This window comes from Carcharhinus amblyrhynchos, chromosome 9 (assembly GCF_965287045.1).
Source record: "Carcharhinus amblyrhynchos chromosome 9, sCarAmb.v2.hapA, whole genome shotgun sequence".
Lineage (NCBI taxonomy): Eukaryota > Metazoa > Chordata > Chondrichthyes > Carcharhiniformes > Carcharhinidae > Carcharhinus > Carcharhinus amblyrhynchos.
The window spans coordinates 40,100,314-40,122,379 of NC_137332.1; the positions used below are offsets into that span (position 1 = coordinate 40,100,314).

Sequence of the window (22,066 nt, forward strand, 5' to 3'; positions counted from 1 at the left end):
AAGCCATGAGTCACAATCTTACAGCGAAAAAGAGGCAATTCTCACCAGTGGTTGGGGGTGGGGGGGGGGCGGGATGTGGGGTGGCGGCAGAGCCAAAGCTTGCCAGTGAAACTGGAGACAGAATGCTTGGGGCGCCATTGCACAGGCGCCTGATCTGCCAGTGCACTGGACAACCTGCTGGCATTCCACTCCCCCCTCCACACTCACGGACATCGCCTCTCTACCGATTGCTCCCTGTGCCGGTTCCTATCCCCTCTGCCAATCAATCCCTTGGTCTGCATATCTTCTCCCCCTCGCCCTGCTTATCACAATCCCTGCAGAACCCCCCTTGCCTCTCCCCCATCATTTTTCCACCCTCTTGGCACTGTCCCGGTGCCAGGATGCCCCATTGGCAGTACCAGGGTGCCAGCCTGGCACTTTCCCATGGGCAATGCTTGGCCATGTTCCTGTGACCTGTGGGCTTTAATGGCCTCTGATACCCCTTGCATGGCCATCATATCATTTGTAGCCATCCATTAACACAGCCTACACTTCCTGCTGCCTTGGAAAAGCAGCCACAAAATCAAGGATGCCTTGCACCCCAGACACACTCTCTTTCATCTTCCATTGGGATAAAGATTAAAAAAGTCTGCGGACCTGTCCCAATTGACTCAAGAGCAGCTTCTTCCCTGCTGCCATCAGACTTTTGAATGGATCTACCTCACGTTAGGTTGATTTTTCTCTACACACTACCTATGATTGTAACACTATATTCTCCACTCTCCCTTTTACTTTTCTATATATGGGATGCTTTGTCTGTATAGTGCACAAGAAATAATACTTTTCACTTTATACTAATACATGTGACAACAATAAATCAAATCAAAACCAAATGTCTGGTCCCCATTGGTGAGGAAACGTTGGTAAGGCCAGAAATGGCTGTGTCGGGCATGTTAAAATTTAGATCAGTTTCAGATGCAAAGTCAATCACATCGGCAAGGTACGGCAGGAAAGATGACTCTCGGCACGAAATTAGTTCGTGCCCAGTAAGAAAGCCTTGTGCACTATCTTCCCAGCTCACTCCGCCGATCGACTGGCGCAGTGGGCCAGAAAGATTGCACCCAATGTGTGGGAAAGTCTTTTTGAAAAATCTGCCGTTTTTCTGGAGAGTTTTCTGACTGAACCATTTTTTGGGAAACTTCCGGCCATGTCTTGACTTCTTCCAGATGGAGCTTTATTCCCAGTGATATGGTTCTACAACTACCATCACTCCTGTTTCCCCATTATATACACCCAGTGATGCACTTAATCAATTAACCTGCAAATACTAACTTGAATGTTAAGCATTTCCTACCCTAACATCAGACCATTTTAAGAATTTTACTGAATCACTCTTCACCTCTCTTTTTTTCATGGGAAAAGAGACCCAGGATGTCAGTCCTCTCCTGATATGTCTATATACATATTTCTGGTATCATTCTTGTAGATATTCTCTGCACATTTTTCAGTGCTTTTTTGTACTATGGTGATCAGAACTGTACGCAGCACTCTTAAGTGTCACTAACCAACATTCGATACACATTTTGCATTGGCTGGAATTTTCCAGACTTGCACACCCTACTTCTGCTGCCAGTGAGAACAGACAATTTGGTGCTCAGCCAAATCTCTATTCACTGCAGCAGGACTGGAGAATCCCATCTACGAGTGAGGTCGAGAATTCTGGCCATTACTTCCCTCCTTTTGAATTCTATTCTAGGAATAAAGCCTAGTACTTAGTTGCTTGTTATTTACCTTGTTGACATGTGACAACTTTTAGTGATTTTTTTTTGTTTCTGTACCCCACCTACAGTTGTACCTTGCTGCCTCACAGCGCCAGGGACCTGGGTTTGGTTGCCAGTTTGGGTCACTGTCTGCATGTTCTTCCATGTCTGTGTGGGTTTCCTCTGGTTGTTCCAGTTTCCACCCACAGTTCAAAAGACGAGCCGGTTAGGTACGTCGGCCAGGCAAAATTCTCTTCAGCATATCTGAACAGGCACTAGAGTGTGCTGTCTAGGGGATTTTCACAGTAACTTCATTGCAGTGTTAATGTAAGCCTACTTGAGACACTAATAAATAAACTTAATAGTAAACTTAAACCTTCCAAGTAATAAGTCACCCCCCATTCTTTCCACCACACATTTACCTGTGTTGAACCAAAGTTGTCAATTATTTGCTCATTCTGCAAGTTTATTGATGTCCTCCTCAGAATTAACTATCCCTTCCAATTAGGTGCCATCTAAAAATTTAGAAACTGTGTTCTTGATTTGGATTGTTAATGTAGATTGTGAACAACGTGAATCCCAGCACTGACTCTTATAGAAAAACTCACCCCACTTCCCACTGCTCTGAATAAATACACTTTACTCACACTGTCTGCTTTCATCTTAAATCCAGAAAGCAATCTATTCTATCCTTGTCCCCTAACTCCATGTTCTTCAATCTTATTCATTATTCTATCATAGGGCACCAAATTGGAGGACATTTGAAATTCCAAATAAATTACATATTCCTGATTATCCATTTCCTCCTCAAAGAGTTCAATAAGGTTGGCAAGCAAGATTTTCGTCTTTCAAATCCATGCTGACTATTCATTGTTGTTTTTCTCATTTCTAGATGTTCTCCTATTCTCTCCTTTAGTAAGAATTTCGTTATTTTTCCTAATACTGATGTTAAGCTGACTGGTCTATATTTCTCTAGAATAAAAGCAAAATACTGCAGATGCTGGAAATCTGAAATAAAAACAAAAAAATGCTGAAAAGAAAACCAGTAAGCCTCGCAGCATCTGTGGCGAGAGAAACAGAGTTAATGTTTTGAGTCCATTTGATTCTTCTTCTGGTCATGTACTTTTCACATCCATATGCTGCATAATTGTGAAGACCAGATTGCTGTAATCAACAGTGTGTCTAAAGATGGACATTGTAATTCTGATGAACAAGATGAGGTAATTTGCCCCGAAGGACAACTGAGAAAAGCTTAAATGGCAGGTGGATAAAGCATCTGCTAGCCCACCTTTAACTGCCCAATTAAGGGCCTAATTCTGCCATAATACAGTTGGCAGTGAAAGATGGCCACCTTTTCACCAACACTGGTGAACTCTGGGAAGGGGAACACAGTTTTTGGGAGGTGCCTCCTACACCATCCAGAATGGTATCCACACTTTTCTGCCTAATCCCTGCTCTCCAAATCCCATACCTGTGGTGCCGGGGGCACTCATCCCTTCCGAGTATGCTCCCCCAAAATAATCCCAGGATTATCTGAGTTTGGTATCTCTGCTCTGTTCTTCGTAGGATTGCTTGCAGTCCCAGCAGCACCCACTGCTGAGCTATGGCACTGCAAGGCTGTCAACTGATCACATTGGTGGGCAGCTCTTAAGACCCGGACTTTCTACCACTGAGGGGCGCAAGTCCAATGCTGAGCTTGAAAGAGGACACCAGAGTGTATTATCACTGCAGGATTAATTCGCAACCAGCTTTTCTAATGGGGCAGCAAACAATATTCTGCATCTGCTGCAGCACCCCTACTCCATCAAGAAAATCTATCTATAGAAGTCAACCCCATTTTTGAAAGGATTTCTTGAAACATCAAAGGAAAATCTATTAGCACCTTCTATCATACTGCTAACTGAGTCAAGCTTTACTCTTAAGTAATAAATTATTGAAGGATTCAATTATGCATAGTTCAAGCTCAACATATAAATTTCAACTCATAAAACATAGGCCATTCGACCCTTTGAGCCTGCTCTGCCATTCAGTATGATCTTGGCTGATCATCCAACTGAGTAGTCTGATCCCACCTTCCATCTGTATTCTTTGCTCCCTTTTCCCCAAGAGTTATATCTAACTTCATTTTGAAAACATATAACACTCCCTGTGGTGGCGAATTGCATAGGCTTACCACTTTCTTCGTGAAGAAATTTCTCCTCATCTCAGTCCTAAGAGGATTTTATCCCTCGACTATGACCCCTGATTCTGGCCTCCCCCACCATTGGGAGCATCCTTCCTGCATCTACCTTATCTAGTCTTGTTAGAATTTTATCAGTTTCTGTAAGATCCCCCCTTCATTCTTCTGAACTCTAACAGATATAATTCAAACTTTTCCTGGTACATCAGCCCCACAATCCCAGGAATCAGTCTGGTAAACTTTTGCTGCATTCCCTCTATAGCAAAAACATCCTTCATCAGACAGAGGAACCAAAACTGCATACAAGATTCTTGGTGTGGCTCACCAAGACTGTGGGTAATGGCAGGAGATATCTCTGCTCCTGTACTCTATTCCTGTTGCAATGAAGGCTAACATACCATTTGACTTCTTTATCATCTGCTGCATCTGCATGCTTACCTGGTGTATGAGGAAACCCAGGTCTCATTGTACATTCCCCTTTATAGCCATTCAAATAATCTACCTTCCTGTTTTTGCTACCATCTCACATTTAACTACATTGTATTACATTTGCCAAGCATTTGCCCACAAACTCAGCTTGTCCAAGTCACACAGAATCATCTCTGTATCCTAATAGCTTGCCCTCTCATCCAGTTTTGTATCATCTGCAAATTTGGAGATATTGCATTTAGTTCCCTAATCTAAATCATTAATATTTTGTTAAGGACCAGATCATAAACCCCAAGGTGTATTGCAAAGTTAGACTAGACCCCAACTACTCTTTATTTTGGCATTAACATGAAGATAAGGGGCATGATCTTACCGCCTGTTCATGCCATAATCCCATTGCAGTGAAGATCGAAAATTTGACAGCAAGCCAAATCTCCATTCACTTTGGGAATATCCCGCTAGCATGAACAATCAGAAAATTCTGGACAAGGAGTTTCACTCCAGGTGTGATTCTGTTGACACACTAGGAAGCTAAACAAACTTTATTTTAACAAAGTTTAAATATAATAAATGAATTTGCTTAACTTTTACCAAATTGAAATACTTAAGCATGACAAGGTATAATTCTTAATTGTTAACCTATCTCTATTAGTTTCAATTTAAGCAATATTCCTCATAGACTCAAGTTCCTCTTCAAATCAGTTAGCAAATAACACAGGTTTATGTGCTGGTGCCTGGGCTGCCAGTGCTCAAACCTTTGAACACTTCTGGAGATGGAGAGACAGAAACAAACTTCTGTCTTCTGACACTTAAAAAGCAGCCTCCAGAGAGAGAGAAAGGGAAACACCTCTTGCTTCTTTCAAGATCAAGCAGAAGCTAATTTGTTTTTCCCTGTAAATTTAGCTCCACCCATTCACATATTTCTGTTTCTTGTCAATCAACCTAATTTTTCTGAAACCCCAGGGGAAAACCCAAAAATGAACAACAGTGTATTAGCTCAGATCAAAACAAACACCTCTTTATCTAGGATCAATTATTCTGCTGCATTTTCAGCATGGAGCTGCCTGGTTTGCAAACAGATTGTCACTCTGGTCAGGTAGACCAGAGCTGAAGGTAAACATACCCCTCAGAAGAAACATGATATAAATACATTTCTTAAAGGCATGGTATCATCACAGTACATTGTGAGTAGCAGGTGTTCCTATTTTGATTTGATTTGATTTATTATTGTTACATGTATTATACAATGAAAAGTATTGTTTCTTGCATGCAATACAGACAAAGCCTACTGTACATAGAGGAGAGAGTGTGGAATGTAGTGTTACAGTCATTGCTAGGGTGTAGAGAAAAATCAACTTAACACACGGTAAGTCATTCAAAAGTCTGATGGCAGCAGGAAAGAAGCTGTTCTTGAGTGGGTTGATATGCGACCTCAGACTTTTGTATCTTTTTTCCGACGGAAGAAGGTGGAAGAGAGTATGTCTGAGGTGTGTACGGTCATTGATTATGCTGGTTGCTTTTCCAAGGCAGCTGGAAATGTAAATAGAATCAGTGGATGGGAGGCTGTTTTGCGTGATGAATTGGGCTTTGTTCATGACCCTTTGTAGTTTTTTGCAGTCTTAGACAGACTAGGAGCCATACCAAGCTGTGATACAAAGAGAAAGAATGCTTTCTATGGTGCATCTGTAAAAGTTGGTGAGAATTATAGTGGACACGCCAAATTTTCTTAGCTTCCTGAGAAAGTAGAGGCATTGGTGGGATTTCTTAACTATAATGTTGGCATGGAGGGACCAGCACAGATTGTTGGTGATCTGTACACCCACAAACTTGAAGCTGTCATCACTAATCTTTACAGTACCTCACCAGTCACTGACTATCATTCGAAAAAGAACATTTACTCCTACTGTTTGTTTCCTGTCTGACAACCAAATTTTTATCCATCTCAAAATGTTACCCCAAACCCCATGCTTTAATTTTACACACTAATCTCTTATGTCAGACTTTGTTAAAAGCCTTCTGAAAGTCCAAATAAACCACATCCACTGGCTCTTCCTTACCAACTCTACGGGCGGAATTCTCCCATCCAGCCTGCCATGGGAATCAAAGTGAGCAGTGACAGACCATGCAAAGGCCCATTGACCTTAAGTGGGAATTCCTGGCCTTAGGGCGAATGCAGCTAGAAAATCCCTCTGCTTGTTACATCTTCAAAGAATTCCAGTAGATTTGTTAAGCAAGATTTTGCTGTCTGAAATCATGCTAACTCTGTCTGATTCTACAACTGATTTCCAAGTGCGCTGCTGTAAAATCTGTGAAAATGGACTCTAGAATTTTCTCCACTACCGACATCAGGCTGACTGGTCTATAATTTCCTGTTTTATCTTTACCTCCCTTTTTAAATAGTGTGGTTACATTAGCAACCCTCCAATCTGATGTAACTGTTCCAGAGTCTATAGAATCTCATTAGAATCCTCATTATGAACAGGGATAGTACCAGAGAACTGGAGATTTGCAAATGCTACACCCATGATCAATAAGGGTGTAAGAATAAGCCAGAAACTACAGACTAATTAAGGAAAGCCGGCATGGATTTGATAAGAGCAAATCGTGTTTAATTAACTTGCTTGAGTTTTATAATGAAGCAACAGAGAGGGTTGATGAAGATATTGCACATACTTCCAAAAGACAAATGGTGAAGTGCTAACTAAAGTACCACTTTGTTAGTTAGAGCCCATGAAACAAATGGGACAATAGCAGTATGGGTACAAAATTAGTTGAGTTACAGGAAACAGGGTAGTGTTGAATACCTGTTTTTCGTACTGGAGGAAGGCATCTTGTGGAATTTCCCAGGGTTTGGTTTTGGACCAAGATTCAGGAGAGGTGGTTCTGCAAGATGCAAAACACCCGGGCTCAATCTCATTTCAAAGATGTGAAATAATTATTTTTTTAAAAAAGATTTTAAAAAAATTTGTCTCAATTTGTGGGAAAAAGTTTCTCCATGCACTATGAGACAAATTCCAGAATTATTTTTGAACAAACAGTAGCCCTGGGTCCAGTGCAGGTAGGTTCAGAGCTATTGCCCAAATGCCACTTATCGGCCAATCAATAAGCTCCAGGCATAGCCCACCAGGGGTCCACAGAAAGTCGATGGGGAATGGCTGTCCATAACCAAGCACACCAATTGGTGTCAACCCATGTTCGAGCTCCATCAGCAAAGCCCTGCCCTTTCGAAGCAATTGTGAGTGTGTACAGACATAAGTGGACCAGTCCCAATGACAATAATAAAGATATAGATACTGCGCGCCGGTGTGGATGTGACAGTTGGAGGTGAGCAGAGCTAGAGTGTGCCAGTTCCTGTGAGCGGCAGCAGATGACCGGCACTATGATGAGAAAAAAAAATCTATGGAAGAAACAGGACAGAAAACAGGTGGCACCAATACAGGGTAGCCATGTGAGCGAACAGTGCTATTAGTTTGAGTGGGATTGCGTCATTGTGTGAGTTGCCTGTGCCATTGGTGTGAGCGGGACAGTGTGAATAGTAAATAAAAACAATATAACAATATAAGGGTACAATTCTAAAGAGGGTGCAGGAACACAGGGAGCTAGGCTATATGTACACAAATCATTGAAGATGACAGTGCAGGTTGAGAAAGTGGTTAATCAATCATACATGATTCCAGGCTTTATAAACAGGAAAAAAATTCAAGGGAGTTGAGATAAATCTGTATAATACACTGGCTTGGCCACAACTGTTGAGTTCTGGACACCATACCTTCAGAAAGATGTGAAGTCAGTCGAAAGAATGTAGAAAGGATTTACAAGAATGATCATAGGGGTGAAGAACTTAAGGTACTTGGATAGTTTGGACAAGCTGGAGTGCCTCAAGAGAAGATTTGATGGAGGTGTTCAAAATCGTGAGGGGTCTTGACAGAACGAATAGGGAGAAATCTAGGATCAAAGGATCAAGAATTACAGAACGTTGATGTCAGATGTTGGTTAAAGAAGCAAAGTTGATAATAGGAAAAACATTTCTACGCAGTCAGCCCTTAGAATCTGTCATGCACGACTAGAGAGTGTGATGGAGTCAGATTCCATATTGACCTTCAAAAAGAATTTGGATAAGTATCTGAAGAAAAGGAATTTTCAGGGCCAGGAGATAAAATGGGATAATGGAACAATGCATAGATGACACAGATACAACAGGCTCAGTAGGCTCTTTACTTGCTGTAACCACTTTAACGATTTTATATGACAAAACGTACAAGCTGGATTTTTCCCATCTTAGGTGCTAATGTAAAAAATTAGCTTAACTAACTTATATAAATGTAAAAGTGTTAGAGGTGGTTAGAAATAACATAAAGGGGTCCTGTGACGCAGTCCCTGCTTCTAAACTGGGAGCTCCAAGTTCCACCCCAGGACTTGGTGGCTAAGGAAGGTGCATTCATAACATGGCCAAATAGGTTGAGTTTCAACCTACAAAATCCTTCCAGCACAGGCCAATGGTAGGTAGTAATGTGCAGGAAGAGAAGCAAACAACAAAAATAACATTTGAGGTATTGTTATTAAAGATGAGTTAAATCGTATAGCAATGTACACACTGTTTACAATAAAATGGGAGCCAGAAGCAATAAATATGGTGCAAGAAGCCAGATTTAATAGGGCTTAATAAAACATGCAGAAAAATTAGGATTGGGTAATAAACATTTCAGAATGTAGAAATGATACTGAAAAGGGAAGGTGGAATTAGCTGTACTTATTAGAGAAAACATTATGGCAGTATTAGAGAAAACCACTTTCTAATGGCAGTAGAAAAAGTACAGAGCTAGTAAAACAGAAACAACATTTCTGTGTATAGAGATAAAAGATAATAAAATATCAATCATACTATTGGGGCCAGTCCAGACACCACCTAATACTGGAAGAGAGGTCAACGAAGAAATATGCTAATAAAGTAGGAAAATGAGTTAAAAACACGGAATAATAATCATAGGATGATTCAGCAAAAAATATATTTTGCTAAAAGAAACGAACAAATTAAATAGTCGTTGGAGTCCATGGATAAATAAAGATATAAAAAAAAAACTGAGGGTTAGACAAGATGCTGACAGTAAGCACATAGACATTAACGAGTACTTGATAAGACAGAATATAAAGAGATTGTTGTTCGTCCATCGTCGTCCATGAGGACCTCGACACCATTAGTAATTTTGAGGCTGGTTGCAGTGTGTCTGAAGATGACTGATCAGGCCAATTCAGGCACAGAATGTTCTGGCACATATTGGGTAGACTTGTGTCGGCGCTTTAGTTGTTGCGTTATTGGCTCTGGATTTGTGCAGCTCATGCTTAAGTTATTCTTCAGCAATGCACCTTGCTTCGTAAGCTTGACAGCCCTTGTCGATGAGGCAGCGCCAGGTAGGGTGATTTTGTGCCTGCGTTTCCCAGGTGGTCGTTTCTATGTCAAGCGAATTCAGGGAGGCCTTGAGTATGTCTTTGTAACGTTTCTTCTGCCCTCCATGTGAGCGTCTTCCAGCAGAGAGTTCCCCAAAAAGGACCTGCTTGGCTATGTGCTCGTCTGGCATGCAGATGATATGACCTGCCCACTGGGTCTGCGCTCTCATCAGTAGTGTGTGGACTGATGGTAGACTTGCTCTGGAGAGAACTTCAGTGTCTGGTACTTCATCTTACCATCTGATGTGTAATATTTTGCAGAGACAAGTCATGTGGAAATGATTGAGCTGTCTTGCATGTCTTTGATACACAGTCCACTTTTCACAGGCATACAGGAGAGTACAACAAAGAACATCCCAGCACAGGAAACAGGTCCTTTGGCCCAATGAGCCCGCGCCGCCGCATCATCCCACACCTACCCCGCCCTGTGTGTATGTGAGTGGAACCCCTAATGTAGCCAGATTCAGGGGAGAATAGTGTCAATTTGGTACACCAGTCAGCCTAAGAGCACATCTTTGGGGTGTGGGAAGAAACCGGAGCGCCCGGAGGAAACCCACGCAACCACAGGGAGAATGCGCTAACTCCCACAGACAGAGGCCCAAATCCATGTATCTGCACAGCTAGCAGTGATAGTCACTGAGCTGTTGCGGTGCCCATCTGCTGGTCCAGGATTAAGCACACACAACGACACGAAGTACTAGGCCACTCCCGGAACCTCCAAGAGCAGCCCACGCACGACCCACCGTGTGCATGCCCCTCGTTTGACAACAAGGTGGACCGACCCTGTGGAATAAAAAGACAATACGTTAACATATAAAACTACATTTCCGGTGTCGTCCCGAGGCTCTGACCCTATTTAATACCCTCTACTATAACCCTCCATCCTTGCTTCACTCATGTGTCTAAGTAAACCTTAAACAAGTCCAACGTGTCTGCCTCCGCCACCCTACTCGGTAGCGCGTTCCATACCCCCACGACCCTCTGCGTGAAAAACCTTCCTCTCATATCCAAATTATACTTCTCCCCCCCTCACCCTTAGATCGTGACCTCTCGTAATTGTCCCCAATCTAGGGAAAAGCCTACCCTGTTTACTCTATCTATTCCCTTCAGTATTTTATATACCTCGATCATATCCCCCCTTAATCTCCGTCTTTCTAAGGAGAAGAGCCCCAGTTTCTCGTACCTTTCCTCGTAACTCAGTCCTTCCATGCCAGGCAACATCCTGGTAAACCTCCTCTGCACCCTCTCCAGGGTCTCCACGTCCTTCCGGTTGTAAGGTGACCAGAACTGGACGCAGTACTCCAAATGCGGTCTAACCAACGTTCTGTACAACTGAAGCATTAGATGGCAGCTCTTCTACTCTATACCCCTTCCTATAAAGGCTATCATTCCATAAGCTTTCTTCACAACCTTCTCTACCTGTGTCGACACCTTCAGAGAGTTGTGCACCTGCACTCCCAGGTCCCTCTGTATCTCTATACTCTTAATCGGTCTACCTTTTATCACATAACTCCTCCCTGCATTGTTCCTTCCAAAATGCATCACCTCGCATTTGTCAAGATTAAATTCCATCTGCCATCTATCTGCCCAATACACCAACCTATCTATATCCTGCTGTGTCACCTGACAGTCCTCCTCAGTATCTACCAATCCTACCATCTTGGTGTCATCCGCAAATTTGCTGATCACACCACGTACACCCTCTTCCAAATCATTTATATATACTACAAAGAGGAGAGGTCCCAGTACTGAGCCCTGCGGCACACCACTGGTGACTGGCCTCCAGCCAGAAAAGGTCCCCTCGACAACTACTCCCTGTGTCCTATTTCCCAGCCAGTTTTCGACCCACCTAGCTACCTGTCCTTGTATCCCATGTGCCTTAACCTTTTCTACCAGCCTACCGTGAGGGACTTTGTCAAACGCCTTACTGAAATCCATATAGATGACATCAACGGCTCGCCCATCGTCAACCGTTTTTGTCACCTCCTCAAAGAATTCCACCAGATTCGTAAGGCAAGACCTCCCCCTAACAAAGCCATGTTGCGTATCCCTAATCAGATCGCAACGCTCCAAGTGCTCATACATCCTATCCCTAAGAATTTTTTCCAATAATTTTCCTACCACCGATGTCAAACTCACTGGTCTATAATTACCAGGGTTATCCCTACTACCCTTTTTAAACAGCGGTACCACATTAGCCACCCTCCAGTCTTCTGGGACCTCACCTGTGTCCAAAGAAGAGACAAAGATTTGCGTCAGAGGCCCAGCAATTTCATCTTTCACTTCCCTAAGCAGCCTGGGATAAATACCATCAGGCCCTGGAGCTTTATCCGTTATTATGCTACCTAAAAACCTTAGCACTTCCTCCCTCGTAATGGATATTTCCTTCCACTGATCTACAGCTCCCTCCAAGACACTACACGACACCAATCCCCTCTCCTTCGTGAATACCGACACAAAGTATTCATTCAGGATCTCCCCCATTCCCTCAGTCTCGATACATAGCTCCCCTCCCTTGTCCCTAAGAGGACCAATTTTCCCTCTAACCACTCTCTTGCTCCTAATATAAGAGTAAAATGCTTTTGGATTTTCCTTAATCCTATTGGCCAAGGCCATTTCATGCCCCCTTTTTGCCCTTCTAACACCCCTTTTTAGCTCCCTCCTACTCTCTCTATATTCCTCCAGCGCACTGTCCGTTCCCAGTCGTTTCGACCTAACATATGCCTCCCTCTTCTTCCTGACCAAGTCTTCTATACCCCCTGTAATCCACGGCTCCCTAATCCTGCCTTCCCCATCCTTCCTCTTTACCGGCACGTGCCTTTCCTGCAACATTTTCAGTTTGCCCTTAAAAACCTCCCACTTACCAACCGTGGACTTGCCAGCTAACAACCTCTCCCAATCAGTGTCCTTCAGCTCCCTCCTAATCCGACTATAGCTCGCCTTCCCCCAGTTCAGAACCCTCCCCTTCGGCCGGCACTCATCCCTTTCCATTTTTATCCTAAAGTAGACGGACTTGTGGTCACTGTTAGCCACTTGTTCGCCTACCTCAGCCTCAACCACCTGCCCCGGCTCATTTCCCAGCACTAAATCCAGTATAGCCCCCTCCCTAGTCGGGCTAGTTACGTACTGCTCTAGGGACGCTTCCAACACACACTTTACAAACTCCTCTCCCTCCGTACCCCCAGCTCTAGGCACCTTCCAATCTGCTCCAGGAAGGTTAAAGTCACCCACTACAACCACCTTATTCTTTCTGCACCTATCTAAAATGTCTCTGCAAATACCTTCCTCCACTGACCTCGGGCTGTTGGGTGGCCTATCGTGTACCTCTAGCATCGTAATCTCTCCCTTTTTATTCCTCAACTCCACCCACAGAGACTCAATTCCTAACTCCTCCATATTGTCCTCCCTCTGCACTGCTGTGATGTGCTCCTTTACTAACCACGCCACCCCACCACCTCTCTTCAACCCTCCTCTGTCACACCTAAAACACTTATACCCAGGAACATTCAAAAGAACATAAGAAATAGGAGCAGGAGTAGGCCATCTGGCCCTTCGAGCCTGCCCCGCCATTCAATAAGATCATGGCTGATCTGTCGTGGCTCAATTCCACATTCCCGCCCTCTCCCCATAACCCTTAATCCCCTCTCTTATCAAAAACCCATCAACCCGCGTCTTAAAAATATTTAGCGAGGCAGCCTCCACCACCTCAACGGGCAGAGAATTCCAGAGATTCACCACCCTTTGAGTGAAGAAGTTCCTCCTCAACTCCGTTCTAAACCGCCCCCCTTTTATCTTGAGGCTGTGCCCCCTAATCCTACTGTCCTTTCTGAGCAGGAAGAGTCTCTCCACCTGTATCCTATCCATCCCATTCATCATCTTATACGTCTCAGTGAGATCTCCCCTCATTCTTCTAAACTCTAACGAGTACAAGCCGAGTTCATTCAGCCTCTCCTCATAGCTCAACCCCCTCAACTCCAGCATCAGCCTAGTAAACCTCCTCTGCACTCCCTCCAAGGCCAAAATATCCTTGCGTAAGTACGGCGCCCAAAACTGCACACAGTACTTCAGCTGCGGTCTCACCAATGCCCTATACAGCCGCAGCAAGACCTCCCTACTTTTATATTCAATCCCCCTCGCTATGAAGGCCAGCATCCCATTTGCCTTCCTGACCACCTGCTGTACCTGCAAGCTGGGTTTTTGTGACTCATGCACAAGGACCCTGAGGCCCCTCTGCACTGTCACGTGCTCCAGTTTTTCTCCATGTAAGAAATAATCCTTCCTACCATTATTCCTACCAAAGTGGACCACCTCGCACTTGCCAACATTAAATTCCATTTGCCAGTTCCTGGCCCATTCGCCCAGCCTATCTAGATCCTTCTGCAGACTCTCCACACCCTCCGCGCAATTTGCCGTTCCACCAATCTTGGTGTCATCAGCAAATTTCGACACCGTACACTCGGTTCCCTCCTCCAGATCATCTATATAAATGCCAATCCTGCCCTTCACATAACCACGTCTCTGATACTGCCACCACATCTAACTTCCTCGCAAACATCAAGGCCCTAAGCTCATCCGTCTTACCCGTCACACTCCTCGCATTGAAACAGACGCAGTCCAACCCACCAGTGCCTCTCAGAACCTCCTTCTCCCTGCTAATTTTCCTCTCACCCAAACCTACCCTATCACCCAACTCCCTCCCGACCCCAGTGGCTACTGAGCTATCAGTCACATCCCCACACCCCCCCCTCCCTATTAGTTTAAACCCTGGCTAAACACTCCAGCTAACCTCCCTGCTAAGACATTTGTCCCTCTCCCATTCAAATTTTCCCCATCCCTCCTATACAGTTGCCCTTCTCTCACAAATACCTCCCAGTGGTCTACAAAAGTGAAGCCCTCTACCTTGCACCAATCCCTCAGCCATGCATTCAGCTGCATGATCTCGCTATTACTTACGGGGCGAAAAACTGCAGCAGGCGACGGTGCAGAGGGACCTCGGGGTCCTTGTGCATGAGTCGCAAAAACCCAGCTTGCAGGTGCAGCAGGTGGTCAGGAGGGCGAATGGGTTGCTGGCCTTCATAGCGAGGGGGATTGAATATAAAAGTAGGGAGGTCTTGCTGCAGCTGTATAGGGCATTGGTGAGGCCGCAGCTGGAGTACTGTGTGCAGTTTTGGGCGCCGCACCTGCGCAAAGATATTTTGGCCTTGGAGGGAGTGCAGAGGAGGCTTACTAGGCTGATACCAGAGTTGAGGGGGTTGAGCTATGAGGAGAGGCTGAATAAACTGGGCATGTACTCGTTAGAGTTTAGAAGAATGAGGGGAGATCTCATTGAGACGTATAAGATGATGAATGGGATGGATAGGATAGAGGTGGAGAGACTCTTCCTGCTCAAAAAAGACAGTAGGACTAGGGGGCACAGCCTCAAGATAAAAGGGGGGCGGTTTAGAATGGAGTTGAGGAGGAACTTCTTCACTCAAAGGGTGGTGAATCTCTGGAATTCTCTGCCCGTTGAAGTGGTGGAGGCTGCCTCGCTAAATATTTTTAAGACGCGGGTTGATGGGTTTTTGATAAGAGAGGGGATTAAGGGTTATGGGGAGAAAGCGGGAAAGTGGAACTGAGCAGCGACAGATCAGCCATGATCTTATTGAATGGCGGGGCAGGCTCGAAGGGCTAGATGGCCTACTCCTGCTCCTATTTCTTATGTTCTTATGTTATTCCTAGCCCTACCGGTACTAGGCAGCAGCCCAGAGAATGCCACCCTGGAGGTCCTGCTCTTCAGTTTGGACCCCAACTCCCTAAATTGCCTACGTACATCTGCCCTATTCCGCCTTCCTACGTCCCTCTCCCCTGCGTGTATCATTACCTCTGCCTGGGTCCCCTCCCCTTTCAAAATTCCCTCTATCCTTTCCGTTATGTCCTGTACCCCTGCTCCAGGGAGGCAGACCACCATCCTGGAGTCACGCCTCTGCCCATAGAACCTCCTGTCGATTCCTTTGACCTTCCCATCCCCTATCACCATCACATTGCCAGCCCCCTTCTGTCCCTCTGAGTCATTCTGGCCCACCTGACTATCCTTTAGTGCCCCTGTCGATGAACCTTGGGGAGCCACTGGGGAGGTCTGAGGACCAGGACTATTCTTCTTCTTCCTGTTGACAGTTGTCCACCCATCCTGCTCCTCAGCCCCTGGGACCTCCTCCTGCTCATGGTTCCTAACCATTAACTCTTCATTTTCCCTGACCAGAAACGCATCCTCTAAATGCCCCTCTAGTTGCCTGACCCGGGCCCTTAACCGCTGCAACTCTAAACACTTAACACAGATGTGGACCCTCGGGAGACGTGATGCCTCCAAGAACTCCCACATGTGGCACCTAACACAGCTTATGTTCCTCCCCATGGCCCCTGCCATGTCCCAACTTCCCTTGGGTTTGTATGTATCGAAACGCAATCCGGGAAAGATAGAAACTGCAACTCACCTTCTCTAAGCCTGCTCTCGCCTAAGCCCAGCGAGCCAAAGCCCTTATAACTCTCACTCAGTCCCCCACTCACTCCGCTGCCCGCTCCCGACGCTGCCTGCTGTCTATCACTACCTTTTTATACCCCCCGCTCCCCCTTCTCGACTATCCCCTCGCCTAACTTCCGATACGGAAGTAAAATACACACACAGAAACCCCGCGAACCGGAAGTGTAGTCGGAAAGTGATTCCAAGTAAATTCAATACTCACCAAAGCCACCAGGTACACTGCTCCGGAGAACAATGAGGGTAGTGAGTACCATGGTGGTGTAGACCTTCGGTTTTGTTGCTGGACTGATTCATCGACGTTCCCAAACACTGGAGCGCTGTCTACTGAAAGCAGAACTTGCCTTTGCTATTCTGCAGTTGACTTCTGTTTCAATAGTCACTGCTTGGGAGAGGTTGCTGCCAAGATAAATGAACTGGTCCACTGCCTGTAGTTTCTGTCCTTTGATTGCGATTATGGGTTTTCTGTATGGTGCACGAGGAGCAGGCTGGCACATGACTTCGGTCTTCTTAATGTTGATGGTGAGTCCAAAGTTGTCACAAGCCGTGGAAAATTTGTCCATGCTGACTTGCATCTCTAGCTCTGAGCCAGTATACAGGGCGCAGTCATCGGAAAAAAGGAAGAATCTCAGAACAGTCTCCTTCACTTTGGTAATAGCTTGAAGTCTCCTCAGGTTGAAGAGCTTTCCATCCGCTCTGTACTTGAGGCTGATTCCAGCAACACTGTCCTGGAAAGCATCATTCAGCTTGGCAGTAAACATCATGCTGAACAGTGTGGGTGTGAGCACACAGCCCTGTTTGATGCCATTAGTGACTGGGAATGCTTCAGAGGATTCTCCGCCATCCAGTACTCTGGCCATCATGCCATCGTGGAACTGGTGTACCATCTGAATGAATTTGGGGGGGGCAGCCGAACTTTGACATGATCCTCGAGGTCAACAAAGGTTGTGTAGAGCTTATGATTCTGCTCCTGGCACTTCTCCTGAAGTTGGCGTGCAGCAAAAATCATGTGTCAGTAGCCCATGACCTTTGCAGAAGCCACGCTGTGACTCTGGAAGCAGGCCCAGCTCCAGATGAGTGACCAGACAATTTAGCAGGACTCTTGCGAGGCATTTTCCTGTAATGGAGAGCAGCAAGATTCCGCAGTCGTTGTCACATACTTACCAATTGCCCTTCCCCTTGTTGAGGTGTACGATGGAAGCATCTTTAAGTTCCTGAGGAATGGAACCTTACTTCCAAAAGGACTGGAACAACTTGGTGCGCTTCTCGATACGTACAGGACCAGTAGCTTTGTAGATCTCTGCGGGTATGGCATCTGCCCCTGGGCCTTTGCCACTGGATAGCTGGCTGACAGCTTTTGTGACTTCGGCTACTATGTTGGGTCATCCATGGCGCTGTTGATATTGACCTGGGGAATCCTGTCTATTGCTCATTTTTAATAGATGACGGTCTGTTGAGGGCGGCTTCAACGTGTTCAGCCCATCCCTGCAGGATCTGAGCCCTCTCTGTAATGAGAGTTGTACTATCTGTAATCAGGAGGGGGGAGCTCCCGAGAGATTGAGGTCCGTAGAGAGTGTTGAGGGCTTCATAGGACCATTTAAAATCGTTTCTGTCAGCGTATCCCTGTATTTCATCTGCCTTGGTGCTCAGCCAGGCATCCCGCATTTTATGCAGTTTATTTCTGGACTGCCCTGCGATCACTGGTAAAAGCATTTTTTTTGGCGGCAGATGATGGGTCGTTCTGACAGGCCCGATGAAAATGCTGCTTTTCAACAAGTAGAGCCTGAATCTTTTCACTATTCTCATCGAACCAGTCATGCTGCTTGCGGGTAGAGGGCCCGAGCATCTACAGTGCACACGAATGGACAGCTTCTCTGAAGCATTCCCAGTCGTCCTCAGCGCTGCCTGCGAGATGTAGGTCAGCAAGCTTGATTTCTAAGTCTTCAGCCAGTGCTGAAGCATTGCTGGGGTTCTTTAGCTTGGCCGTATTGATTCTTTTCATAATCTTGCTTCCTTGCGGTCGCCTCTTGGGTCTGATGCGGAGCCTCATTTTGGAGACAATGAGCCTATGATCTGTACAGCAGTTAGCACCACACATGGCCTTGGTCACTCTGACATCCTGCCTGTCTTTTCTCCTGACAATGACATAGTCGATAAGATGCCAATGCTTAGAGTGGGGTTGCATCCAGGAGATCTTATTATGGGTAGGCAGACGGAAGGGTGTGTTGGTGATGAGGAGGTCATGCGTTGCGCAGGTCTTCTTTAAGAGTAGGCCGTTACTGTTACACTTGCCCACTCCATGCCTCCCAATGACTCCCTGCCAGATTGCAGAGTCACATCCTCGTCTTGCATTGAAATCGCCAAGCAAGATCAGCTTGACAGTACTGCTCACTGCTGATAGTAGGGCGTCTAGTTCTTCATAGAATTTGTCTTTCATCTCGTCCGTGTTGTTCATTTGGGGGCATAGGTGCTGATCAGAGTGGCTTGACTTCTGTTCTGTAACGGAAGCTGTAGTGTCTTCACACCCTTGGGTAGACTAGCAAGTTTCCGAACAAGGCGAATCCAACCCCAGCATCGCGACGCTCATCGCTGTCGCGACCGCTCCAGAAAAAAGTGTAGCCACCTCCAGTTTCAGTCAACTTATCTACATTGGCAAGACGAGTTTCACTCAGGGCTGCAATGTTAATGTTGTATCTTGCAAGCTCTCTGGCAACTAAGGCTGTTCTTCTCTCTGGTCTGTCTGCTGTAAGGTTGTCCAAAAGCGTGCGCACGTTCCAAGTGCCAATTGTGAGTGGTGTCACCGTGTATTTTGTTTTGTTTGTTCAACCGCAAGATGGGTTTCCCGCCAGCTGCAGTAAACTGGCCAGGATGTATGAAGCAGGCAGTGTTTTTAGAGCACCTTTTCTAGCCCCTTTCTCATTCTACGGAGGTGAGCAGTGTGTTCCTGAAGAGGACTGCTCAGTCGCCCAGGTAGATGCCAAGTTTCACTGCTGCTTCGGTCAGCGAAAAACGACCATTAGACCTGAGCCGCCTGTGTGCAGGTCCGTGACTACATCTCCCAGTGTATCCGCACCTGCTGCTTCGTCACTTGCCCATCGCCTCAGGACTCCAAAGGTTGAACAGGATGATGATGATGATTATGGTGCCAAGACTAGCGCTTGATTTGGATTAAAGTGAGGGAGGGTTGCGCAACATCAGCGTCACTGTCTCTTCTCAATTCCCATTTGGATCCAGTGGCAAGATAAGAGTCAAGACGGCTGGAGATGGGATTAGGCGCAGTGAATGACCAGGATGTGTTCTGTATCTTGTCCTGTTCTTCACATTCCACGACACTTGCAGAAACCGCTTTTTTGACCGTTGGACCTTCCATTAGTCTCGTCGCTCAATCCGCCGGAGTCTGTGTTCACATGCTGGGATAGACATCTCCCTATCTCACCGAGGGTTGAGACCCGTCGGCTACCCTCACCTGGTTTAGCCGGCTTGTCGAAGCCGTTTTCCGGGGTGTGGCCGCTGTCGCATGCAAACAGCTATGGGGGGCCACAGGTGAGAGCTGAGTGCCATTTGGAGACAAAGGGTGGACAAACGGCTCTGAAAAGGATGCGACATGTTCCTCCACCAGAGGTACTACCCCTCCCTGGCACCCCATCCACCCTTTAAAGAGATTAGGAGAGAAGTAAAAAGCAAAACAATTGGAAGGCAAAGAGGAACTATATCATTAAATTGACAAGGAACACAAAACAAAATTGTAAAATATTTTACAGACACATCAATTAAAAATGAAGGCTTTAACGGGAATAGGACTATTAATGAACAGACAAGATAATACCACAGTTAATGGTAGAGAGATGGCAGAAATATTAAATATTACTTTGCTTTGGTATTTACCAAGGATATATAACAGGCAGACATTACATTGAATTATGAAATGAGCAACCAGATAAGTGCATTTAGCATAAAAAAGGAGGATGTAATGAACAAATTAACCAACTCAAGATTCCTGGCCCAGATGAATTGCATTATTTTAAAATAATTCAGGAAAAGACAACACAGGCATTGCTACTTATATCTAATAATTCATTCCGAAAGGATGTACTGTCAGAGGACTGGCAGATAGATAATGTAATTCTTATATTTAAGAGGTCAGTACATGTTTAGAAAATTATAGGTATAAAAACATAAGATGCGGGAAAAACTGAGCCATTATATCCATGATGGATATATATTAATGATTTAGACCTTGAAGTTCAGGGGACTGTTTCAAAGCTTGCAGATGATGGAAAATTCAGAACCATTGTAAAGTGAAGAAGACAGTGTAGAACTTCAAAACGACATAGAGTGGTGGGGTGGGCAGATCAATGGCAAATGAGGTTCAATGCAGAGAATGTGAGGTGGTGCATTTTGGTAGGAAAAATATGGAGAGACAATATAAAATCAGTGTAAAATTCTTAAAGGGTCGCAGCAACAGAAGGACCTGGTTATATAAAGTCATAGAAAGTGATAGAGCAGGTGGAGAAAACATTTAGTAAAGTATATAGTATTCAGGGCTTTATCCAGTGGGGTATAGTGTATAAATGTAAGGAGATTGTGCTGAATTTATACAAAACATTTGTTAAACTTCAGCTGGAATATTGTATATAGTTCTGGGCACCACAGTATTTGAATGTGAACACATTAGAGAGAGAAAAGAGGTTAATAGGAATGGTTCCAGGGATGAAAAACTTCACTTATGAGGATAGAGCAGTCTCAGTAATGGTAACGATAAAATTATCATCGATTATTGTAAAAATCCATCTGGTTAACTAATTTCTCTTAAGGAAGAGAATCTGTCAACCTTACCTGGTTTGGCCTACAAGTAGCTCCAGATCTACAGCAATGTTTTGGCTCTCAACTGCCTCCCCGGTCTGTCATTCAATTCAAGGGCAATTACGGATGAGTAATAATTGTTGACCCTGTCAGTGTCACCCGTGTTCCTTGAAAGAATAAATAAAACTAATGAGCATTGAGAAACATGTTTACTTATGGGTGGCACAGTGGTTAGCTGTTGCCTCTCAGCACCAGGAACCTAGGTTTGATTCTGACCGTGGGCAACTGTGTGGTGTTTGCATGTTTTCCGGGGTCTGTGGCGGCTTCCTCTGGATGATTTCGTTTCCTCCCACAGTCCAAAGATGTGTAAAATAGGTGGATTAGCCATGGTAAATGTGCGGGTTTACGGGGATGGGAGGTGCCTCTTCGGAGAGTCAGTGCTGGCTCGATGGCCTAACGGCCTCCTTCTGCACTGTAGGGATTCTGTAGTTCTATGGCAAGTTGAGTCTAGCCTACTTGGAGAGAAGAAGGCTAAGAGGAAGTTTCATAAAGATGTTCAAAATCATGAGAGGGTCAGAGAGACTCGATAGGAAGAAACTATTCCTACTTACAAAAGGATGAAGAACAAGAGGGCACAGATTTAAAATGATTTGCAAAGGAAACAAATATTTTGTGAGAAAACACTTTTTCACACAGTGACTGGTTCGAGTGGTGGAGGCCCACCCCATCTTCCTGTATCCCAACCCATTGAATTTAACCTCTTCACACACTTGTTTCTTCTCTCCCAATACCACATCATAATTTCTCACCTACTTGGAACTAGATAATGGTAGATAGGAATTGGCACAGAACAGTCAGTATTAGATGATTCACTGAGCATAAAGGACCTAGCGAAGTGGGATTGTGGGAGAATGAATCACTGTTTTCACTGAATTCCAACCAATTGCATACAGCCAG

At 45.1% G+C, this 22,066-nt stretch overlaps 1 protein-coding gene across 2 annotated transcripts in view; it reads left to right on the forward strand.

Annotated features, from left to right (window-relative positions):
• spata6 (spermatogenesis associated 6) overlaps positions 1-22,066 on the forward strand; it is a 100,978-nt gene that overhangs the window by 10,990 nt on the left and 67,922 nt on the right. The gene's annotated exons all lie outside the window — the stretch shown is intronic.